This window comes from Sus scrofa, chromosome 6 (assembly GCF_054392235.1).
Source record: "Sus scrofa isolate SSC_HxYL_T2T_F1_AM1 chromosome 6, Sscrofa_HxYL_maternal_Yorkshire_Landrace_v2.0, whole genome shotgun sequence".
NCBI lineage: Eukaryota > Metazoa > Chordata > Mammalia > Artiodactyla > Suidae > Sus > Sus scrofa.
The window spans coordinates 67,233,484-67,242,831 of record NC_139388.1 but is presented as its reverse complement, the minus strand read 5'-3'; the positions used below and the strand labels follow the sequence as shown (position 1 = coordinate 67,242,831).

General features: G+C 55.9%; 1 protein-coding gene across 1 annotated transcript in view; it reads right to left on the bottom strand.

Moving 5' to 3' along the window:
• LOC110261339 (zinc finger protein 444) overlaps nucleotides 1–9,348 on the bottom strand; it is a 996,914-nt gene that overhangs the window by 151,549 nt on the left and 836,017 nt on the right. The gene's annotated exons all lie outside the window — the stretch shown is intronic.

Below are 9,348 nucleotides of genomic sequence, written 5' to 3'. Positions count from 1 at the left end.
CTCAGGTTGCAGTGGCCGCTGTTGCTGTGGTGTATGCTGTAGCTCCAATTTGACCCCTAGCCTGGGAACTTTGATGCCACGGGTGCGACCCTAAAGAGCAAAAAAAAAAGGGCGGGGGGTGGAGTTCCCAGGTTAAAGGTCAGGCATTTTCACTGCAGCAGCTATGATCGCTGGGAACCTAGGTTGTACTGGGACCTTCCACAAGCCAAGGATGGGACAGGGTGGGGAAGAGAGCAGAAACCTCCAAGTCACCAAGACACAAGCCTGAGTTGGCACCTGTGCACTATTTAACAAGCATACATTCTGTTTATCAGGTGTCTATCTGCTGATGATAAATGTAATCCGTGTTCAATGCCAGCCTTTTTTTCACAGCAATACCCTAATTATCTGCAATAGTGCCCTATTTATTGTTAGACACTTTCCCCTTAAAACAGTGTGGTTCCTAAGTACATTTTATGTACCTTCTTGGAGCTGTTTCTGGAGAGTTGTGGGTTTGTTTTTGTCTTTCTAGGGCCGCACCCCCGGCAATATGGAGGTTCCCAGGCTAAGGGTCTAATCAGAGCTGTAGCTGCCGGCCAGTGCCAGAGCCACAGCAACACCAGACCCGAGCCGCCTCTGCGACCTACACCACAGCTCACAGCAACGCCGGATCCTTAACCCACTGAGCAAGGCCAGGGATTGAACCCACAACCTCATGGTTCCTAGTTGGATTCGTTAACCACTGTGACACGACAGGAGCTCCAAAAATCCTTTATGAGACTTGCGTTTTGCAGATAATTTCTCCTAGACTACGACTTGTCATTTCATACTGTTTCTTGTTGTCTTTCACAGAGCAGAATTTCTATTTAGAGAAGTCCAACTGTACATCTTTCTTCATGGATCATGCTTTTTGTGTTGTATCGAAAAGTTGCCTCAGAGTTCCTGTCGTGGCGCAGTGGTGAACGAATCTGACTAGGAACCATGAGGTTGCGGGTTCGGTCCCTGCCCTTGCTCAGTGGGTTAAGGATCTGGCATTGCCATGAGCTGTGGTGTAGGTCACAGATGCGGCTCGGATCTGGCGTTGCTATGACTGTGGCGTAGGCGGGCGGCTACAGCTGCGATTCGACCCCTAGCCTGGGAACCTCCATATGCCGTGAGAGTGGCCCAAGAAATGGCAAAAAGACAAAAAAAGAAAAAGAAAAAAAAAAGAAAAGTTGCCTCAATGCCAAACTCAAAAGTCACCTAGAGGGAATTCCTGTTGTAGTTCAGTGGGTTACGAACCCGACTAGTATCCATGAGAATGTGGATTCAATCCCTGGCCTCGCTCAATGGGTTAAGGATCTGGCACTGGCATGAGCTGTGGTGTAGGTCGCAGACATGGCTCAGATCTGGCATTGCTGTGGCTGGGGCCTAGGCGGGCGGCTACAGCTCCAATTCGACCCCTACCCAGAGAACTTCCATATGCCACAGGGCACCCCTAAAAAGAAAAAAGACTTTCCAACACTGGTGGCAATCTTATGGCCTTCCTTCCACATGAACCTTCTGGTGCCAAATGAGATAAGAGTTTCTGCTATAGACCGTCCCACAGTCAGAGCATCCGTAAGGCCTTACTCCAGTGTGAGCTCGCTGGTGCCAAGTAAGGCTGCAGTTTTGGCTAAAGAATGCACCACATTCTTTGCCCTCAGAAAGCCTTTCCCCAGTATGAATTCTCTGGTGCTGAGCAAGTGTGAATTTGTGGCTAAATGTTTTCTCGCATTGGAAGCACTTGAAACATTTTGTTTCACTGTGTACTTTCTTTCCTTTTTTGTGTGTGTGTTTTGTCTTTTGAGGGCCTCACGGCCTATGGAGGTGCCCAGGCTACAGGGTCGAATCGGAGCTGTAGCCGCTGGCCTACACCACAGCCACAGCAACACGGGATCCGAGCCGCCTCTGCGACCTACACCCCAGCTCACAGCAACGCCGGATCCTCAACCCACGGAGCAAGGCCAGGGATCGAAGCTGCCGCCTCATGGTTCCTGGTGGGATTCGTGAACCCCTGAGCCACGGTGTACTTGCTGCTGCGTGGTCCATGTGGTGATGGCGGAAGCCATTCCCGCACTCCTTACACTGGAGGGATGTTTCTCCAGGGGGCAGTTTTCTCTGAGTAATGAGAGTTGATTTCTTGCAGAAGGCACTGCCACCTGGTGGATACCTATGGGATCTCAGGCAGCTGAAGAGGCAGAGCTCTTTGGGAAAGAGTTCCCGCAGGTGCTGTCCCATGGGGACCCCTGCGTGCTGCCTGAGACTGGAGCTGTGGGGGAAGGTCTCCCCGGAGCTCCGCGGTCGCGGGCCCGTCCGGGACGGGCCCTTGCTGAACAAGGCCCGAGCTAGCCTGGACATCAGCGCCACCCTCCCTGCACACGAAGGGCTCTGCTGAGGGACCTGCTCAAGAGAGTCCTCCGCACTGTGCACCCCACACAGGCCACCTAAAGCATAGCAATGCTGTCCACGGAGAGCTGGGTCCGAGGAGGAGGCACCCTCGTCGTCCATGCACGTCAACACTCGGGAAGGTCTTCAGGGATGGAAGGTTCTGAGGAAGGGTCTGGACAGAAGAGCTGCCCATGCAGGCCAGGGCCCAGCCAGATGACAGCATGTGAGAGACCACAGCAGAGATGAGACCACAAAGATGGGGAGCAGAAGGGGAGGGAGGGGATTCCCACTGCGGCGCGGCAGAAACGAATCCGACTAGGAACCATGAGGTTGCAGGATGGATCCCTGGCCTGGCTTAGTGGGTTAAGGATCCTGTGTTGTCCTCAGCTGTGGTGTAGGTCACAGATGTGGCTCGGACCCCATGTTGCTGTGGCTGTGGTGTAGGCCAGCAGCTGCGGCTCCAATTTGCCTCCCAGCCTTGGAGCTTCCAAATGCTGCAGGTTTGGGCCTAAAAAGGGAAAAAAACAAGAAGAGGGAGGGAGAATCCGGGTTCCCAACTCAGTCCTCTGCAAAGGGCTTCAGCAGGGCCTTGGCTGCTAACAGCAGCCTCGCAAAGAGGCGTGTGTCTGGTCTGCTGCACAGAGTAGCAGGTGTGGCACAGAAGGGTATGTCACGTGTAGACAAGGTCAGTGCTGGACAGCTCTGCACAGGCGCCGTGCTGCTCGTCACTTCAACGTCCCTCAGCTGCCAATGCATCCGTTTGCTTGCTCTGTGAAAATGGACCCGGACTTTTTTTCTTTATTCGGCCACACCTCTGGCATATGGAAGCTCCTGGGCTAGGGGTCGAATTGGAGCTGCAGCTGCTGTCCTACCTCACAGCCACAGCAATGCAGGATCCGAGCCTCATCTGCAACCTTCACCACAGCTCACGGCAATGCTGGATCCTCAACCCACTGAGCGAGGCCAGGGATTGAACCCGTATCCTCATGGACACTATGTCAAGTTCTTAACCTGCTACACCACAACGGGAATTCCTGGACCTAGACTTTTTTTTTTCCCCTCGGTCTTTTTGCCCTTTCTAGGGCCTCAGTTACAGTAGATGGAGTTTCCCAGGCTAGGGGTCTAATTGTAGCTGTAGCCGGCACCCTGCACCACCGCCACAGCAATGCAGGATCCAAGCCGTGTCTGCGACCTATACCACAGCTCACGGCAACGCCGGATCCTTAACCCACCGAGCAAGGCCAGGGATCGAACTCGAGACCTCATGGTTCCTACCTGGATTCGCTGACCACTGAGCCACGGTGGGAACTCCTCCTGGACCTAGACTTTTAAAATGTTTTTTCTCTTTGGAGTTCCCTTGTGGCTCAGCAAGTTAAGGATTCACCATTGTCACTGACGTGGCTCTGGTTATAGCTGTGGCGAGGGTGCTACCCCTAGCCTGGGAACTTCCACGTGCCATGGGGTGCCATGGGCTGCCACGGGGAAAAAGAAAAGGTCCTGATCCTGGCCAGAGACGGTATCTTTACTGCAACAAATTATCAGAATCCCTGACACTTGGCCTGAAGCTACCGAACGAGGTGGTGCTTTTTCCTCCATTTAGTTCACAAGGAAAACTAGAAAACACTCGCTTTCACCTGCTTACACGGAACCAGCAGTTGCTCAGGACGCCTCGCATTCTGCCCTCTGCCATGACACGGGCTGCAGAGATCTCGCCCATCTTGACACCACGGAACCAGCGCACTGGCCATGAGCTCACGCTGAGGGAATCTAATGTGCAAGTGCTTTAGAGGCCTTAGCGGGACCCATGCAAACAAGAGGGTGCAGAGCGAAACCTTGCAAAGGTCAGGGCCTACGACCTCAGCGAAGCTCTTAGACGGGCGGCCGGCTGAGCAGGCGGAGACAGGCCATCCGATGCTGCCTCTCACCCTACCCATCACCACGAAAAGAGCCACAAGGGCCGGCAGGCCTTTTTAGACTTTGGAGACAACCCACCCCACATCTGAATCTACTCCTTCAAACCATCTAAAGGCTTCCTGTTTTAAGTGGGTGGGCCCCAGAAAGAGAGGAGACTCTGCAGCAGGTTCAGGCTGCAGGGCAGGTGGCTTGACCCCCTGGGCCTTATCACCCAGCAGATTCCATGAGTCTTGAAACGTCTGTGCCAAATCAGGACACCGTGGGGAGGGCAGCGACAGGGGGCTCCCAAGCACAGACCTCCAGGATTTTGGAGCAATTCTACATTGCCTTCTGCAGATAACTATTCTGCTTCAGAGAGACAGCCTTTAGCTTGCTACAGGGCCTTCGGCAGAGACTGAATGCCTAACCATGGGATCCCGGGTGACCATGTGGCCTGAGCGTCCCACCATGAATGGGCGCTGTCTGACCCACAGAGCCAGCAATGCAACATCAAACAGAATGCACAGGAGCCCTGACACCAGCAGGGCCATCGAGCTGGGCACCAGATGAGACTGGTGGGATCAGTTGGGCACACTGTGAAAGACCTGGCCCCCAAACTCTACCCTACTATGTCCTGAAGCAGCCTCTGTGGCCCAGGTTTGGGATAGAAGGAACTTCCCACGAGAGAGGTGGTCAGCAAGCTGCTGGGAGGGCATCAAGGACTCACTAGTGAGCCGATGGGCTGAGTTCCCACCATCACATGACGGTACAGGCGTCACTTGGTTACATTCCTCCCCCTCCGCTTGGGAGAAGCACATGGCCACGTCCTTAAAGGTCACCACACCTGCCATAATGGGCTCAGCGGATCCTTGGGGTGGGCAGAAAAACCAACCAAAGCATGGACAGATGGCCACATCCAGGCCCTTGACCTGGAAAGGCCCATCGTATCTCCCACCGATGTCAGACTCCTGAGGCCCCAGGCACCCCCAACACACCTTCTTCCCCAGATCCCCACCTTGGGGGGGATGCCGAGTCCCACTGCCACTGCTGCCTCTCTCAGACGTTATTTTTGGACTCTGCGTCCAGCCCACAGCAACCTCAGGCAGATGACCAGATGGTGCCCCCCTCCGGTCCAGGCACCGAGGACCAGCCCCTCCCAGACACAACTCACCCTCACACACCACTGCCCCTTAGGCTCGAGTATCTGCTCCCAGGGCCCTTTGGTCTGCCCTCCTGCCCGTCAGGCACATAAAGTTCTCTGTGCCTGGCATGCTCAGAATTCCACACCCCAGCACATGCTCACCACTTCACGCCCTTCGCCATGCCTTGGCCTCTGCACATGCCACTCTGCATGTGATGCCCAGAGAGTGCCTGGCATAGCAACCACAGCTCGATCCTGCCAGTCCTCCACAAGCGCACAGCCAGGGTCAGCCGCCCCCACACCAGGCGCCCGGCACTGCAGACCCGCCCACCTGGCCCCCGCTCCTCATCAGCACTCAGCCACCCCGAACCGCAGTGGATCTCTGAGACCCCGGCCTTCCTTCACTCTGTCTTTGCACGAGCTGTCCCCTCCCCTGCCGCGACCTTCCTCTCTCCTCCTGAGGCACATTCAGAACCCAGCCCCCTGGGCTTGAGTCCCTACCTGTCTCCTAGGTCTGCTACTGAATCTGCAACCCAGCATGTAAAGCCCCCAGCCCCAGAGAGGGCAAATATAAAGACCTGGCAGGACCACAGATGGGGGATCAGCCCAACCCCAGGCCCACTGAGCCCTGTGTCCACCACTGCCACGCTCCCCTCAGGGCCCTTGGCCCCCTGTCACTCCCCTCTTCAGCTAGCCCTTTTGCTGCTGTTGTTGCTTTTTAGGGCCACACCCGCGGCATGTGGAGGTTCCCAGGCTAGGGTCAAAACATAGCTGTAGCCACTGGCCTACATCACAGCCACAGCCACGCAGGATCCTACGCCACAGCTCACAGCACCTTCAGATCCTTAACCCACGGAGCTGAGTGAGGCCAGGGATCGAACTAGCAGCCTCACGTTTCGTTTCTGCTGTGCCGCGACAGGAATTCCCTCTACATCTACTCTTGACGTGGGCCGAGTCTTCATGACAGCCTTAGTGACACCTACCACCACCTTCTCTCTCTTTTGTTGAGCCTGTATCATGTGCAAGTTCCCAGGCCAGGAATGGAATCTGTGCCACAGCAGTGACAAAGGCAGGTCCTTAACTGCTAGGCCACCAGGAAACTCCTACCACCACCTCCAAACTGCCTGGTCAGGACATCTGGTCCTCCTCAGGCCCCAGCCTCCTGCAGCCTGTCAGGGCCACCGTCCTTCCTCCATCCCACATTGATCCTAGCCCACTCTCCAACTGAGATCCTGCCAAATTCCAGAGTCGTGTGGCCTGGTGCCTACCCAGTGCGTCCATTCACGAGCACCCGAAAATATCAGGCATAAAATCTCCAAAGCCACACCCTAGATCGTCTCCCTAGAACCTGCTTCAGCCACCAACTTCCTCATCTCAGAGGATGAAACTTCCACCCACCAAGCGACTGAGTTCAAACACTCAGGCTCATCCTTGAGAGCTCACTGTCTCTCAGACTCACATCAGCACACTGGCCCTGTCCTACTGAAAGAAGACAGCCAGAGTCCAGGCACCTCTGCCTCCCCCACTGCAACCACCCATCACCAGCAGCCTCCTCACAGGCCTTCTGCAGGCAGTCGCCCTCCGGTGTCATGTCCCCTCCCACCTCTGCCAGAAACCCTCCTTGGCTCCCAGCATCCTCAGAACAGGGGCCTGGATTCATTCCAGGCCTGACTCCTGCTCCCTGCTCACTGTTCTCACCAAACATAAGTGAGACCTACGTTCCCGGAACACTCCCAGCTCAGCCTTACGGCCAAGCACTTGCACACTGAAAACCAACAGAACCCTGTGGGGCTCCTGGGCAAGGAAGCCTTTCGGGTCTCCAGTTTCTTGCTTGTAAGGACTGGGCTTCAGCCTCCACGACCTTCCCTGCATTTCAAAGGACAGGTTCGAATAGTTGCTAATTATGGGAAGGGAGGGAGTGAAGAGAAAAGGGTGGAGCAGTCAAGAAATGGGAGAACAGGAGGTTCCCAAGCGGCGCAACGAACAGAAGATCTGGCATTGCTGCAGCTGTGGCGCAGGTCGCAAATGCAGGGTGGATTCCATCCCAGGCCCGAGAACTTCCACATGCCGCGGGTGTGGCAGAGAAGAAAGGACGGAAGGAAGGAAGGAAAGAAGGAAAAAAATTAAAATAAAAAAGAAACAATAATGTACACTTGGGGCAGGGTCCTGGTTCCCCCTCGAGGAAAACACATAACAGTATCTTTGAACTCTTCTGCAGCGCTAACAAGCCCCCCAGAGGAAGTAAGATGTTAGGTATGAAGTACTCTTTCTTGCAGAGAAAAGCTCACAGTTTGATAACCTGGAGAACCACAGAAACTCCTCAGGAGACCCCCCGAGGCCAGATTAAAGGAATACAGACCCTGCACAAAGTCGAATCCTTCTCAACAATCCCGCTCTTGAACCACTGCCGTAAAACTCCTCACCAAATCCTCCTGGGCAGGACACACAGTTTTGAGGGCTCAGCCCACCGGGTTCCCCCCTTGCTCGACCAAACAATAAAACTGGTCGTTTCTTCTTCACCCCAAACCCTGAGTTTCGGCAGCAGCACCTTCCACGTCATGTCCCCTTGACTGAGAGATGGGAACCCTCTGCGTAACCCGACTGCGATTCAGGGTTCGGACCAGATGCGACGGCAAGAAGGAAGGGTCTCCGGACACCAACGTCCCCACATGGAGGCCGAGCAGGGAGGGAGGCCCCCGGGGACCCTCTACTCACCTTCGCCGGCCCAACATCACCGCCGCCGTCGGGCCAAAACTGGACCCTGAAAGGCAGCGATCTCCGCCGAGGGATGGGTGGCCACGGGCTGACGGGGGCAGTCTGGGCCTCAGTCCTCAAGCCCTCCTGTGTAAAATGCCCACAAGGCCCGGGAGGACCGAGGCCGGGTGTGAGGCAGCCGGTCCCACAGTCGGGACCGCGAGTCTCAGGCACCAGCGAAGACGCGGCAGGACGCCAGCGCGCCAGCTTCCCTGCGCCGGGAACTACGTTACCCAGAAGACACCGCGCAATGAGGGTCTGGCCAATGAGAGCCCAAGACGTGAGCGTTTCTAGGCGGGAGGCTGGGCGGGGCTTCTCCCGGCGGCCCTGGCGGTGGTTCCTTTGATGCCGTTTGTAGTTGCCTTTAGTCAGAAGGACCTGGTCGCGCGGGCTCCCTGAGCCGACCGACCCTGCACGAGAGTGGAGCGGGTCCCAGCACGCCCTGTATGCACCGCGGGCGAATGTCCAGCCTCCTGGAGCCTAGGGTCCCAGCCCCGCAGGGGTGTGTCGGGGGGCGTCAAGGCTGAGGCAGACGGGTGCCCGTAGCCGCCCCGGATGCGTCGCCCTTGACGTTGAGCAACTGGGAACCAAGGGCCCGGGGACCTGAGCAGGAGGATGAGGTGTCGAGAGCATCAGCAGTTGGCTGTGGGCAGAGATGTGGACTCCCTAGGGCCTGGGCTCTTTCTCTTTTTCCGTCTTTTTTTAGGTCTGCACCGGAGGCGTATGGAAGTTCCCAGGCCCTGGGGAAATCGGTCAAATCGGAACAGTCGCTGCTTACCGGGCCCAGACGCAGCCACAGCAACGCGGATCCTACAGCACAGCTCGAAGCAATGCTGGATCCTTAACCCACTGAGGGAGGCCAGGGATCGAACCTGCGTCCTCATGGATGCTAGCCGGGTTCGATACTGCTGAGCCAGGACAGGCATTCCTGGGCTGTTTTGTCTCGGGCAACTGGGGCCTCGGCAATGCCTTTTGCAGAACCTCCTGAGAACAGACGCTGAAAACTCGCTCTATACCTGCAGGCTTACAGGAAGGCCTTTGATGAGAAGAAACCCTTCTTTACTACTGAGGAATTCACAATGGAACAAAATCCCGTGTGTGTAAGGAGTGTAGAGAAACCTTTAGTCATAATATCGCCGAAGTCTGCAGCAGCAAGTTCACACCAGAGTTTT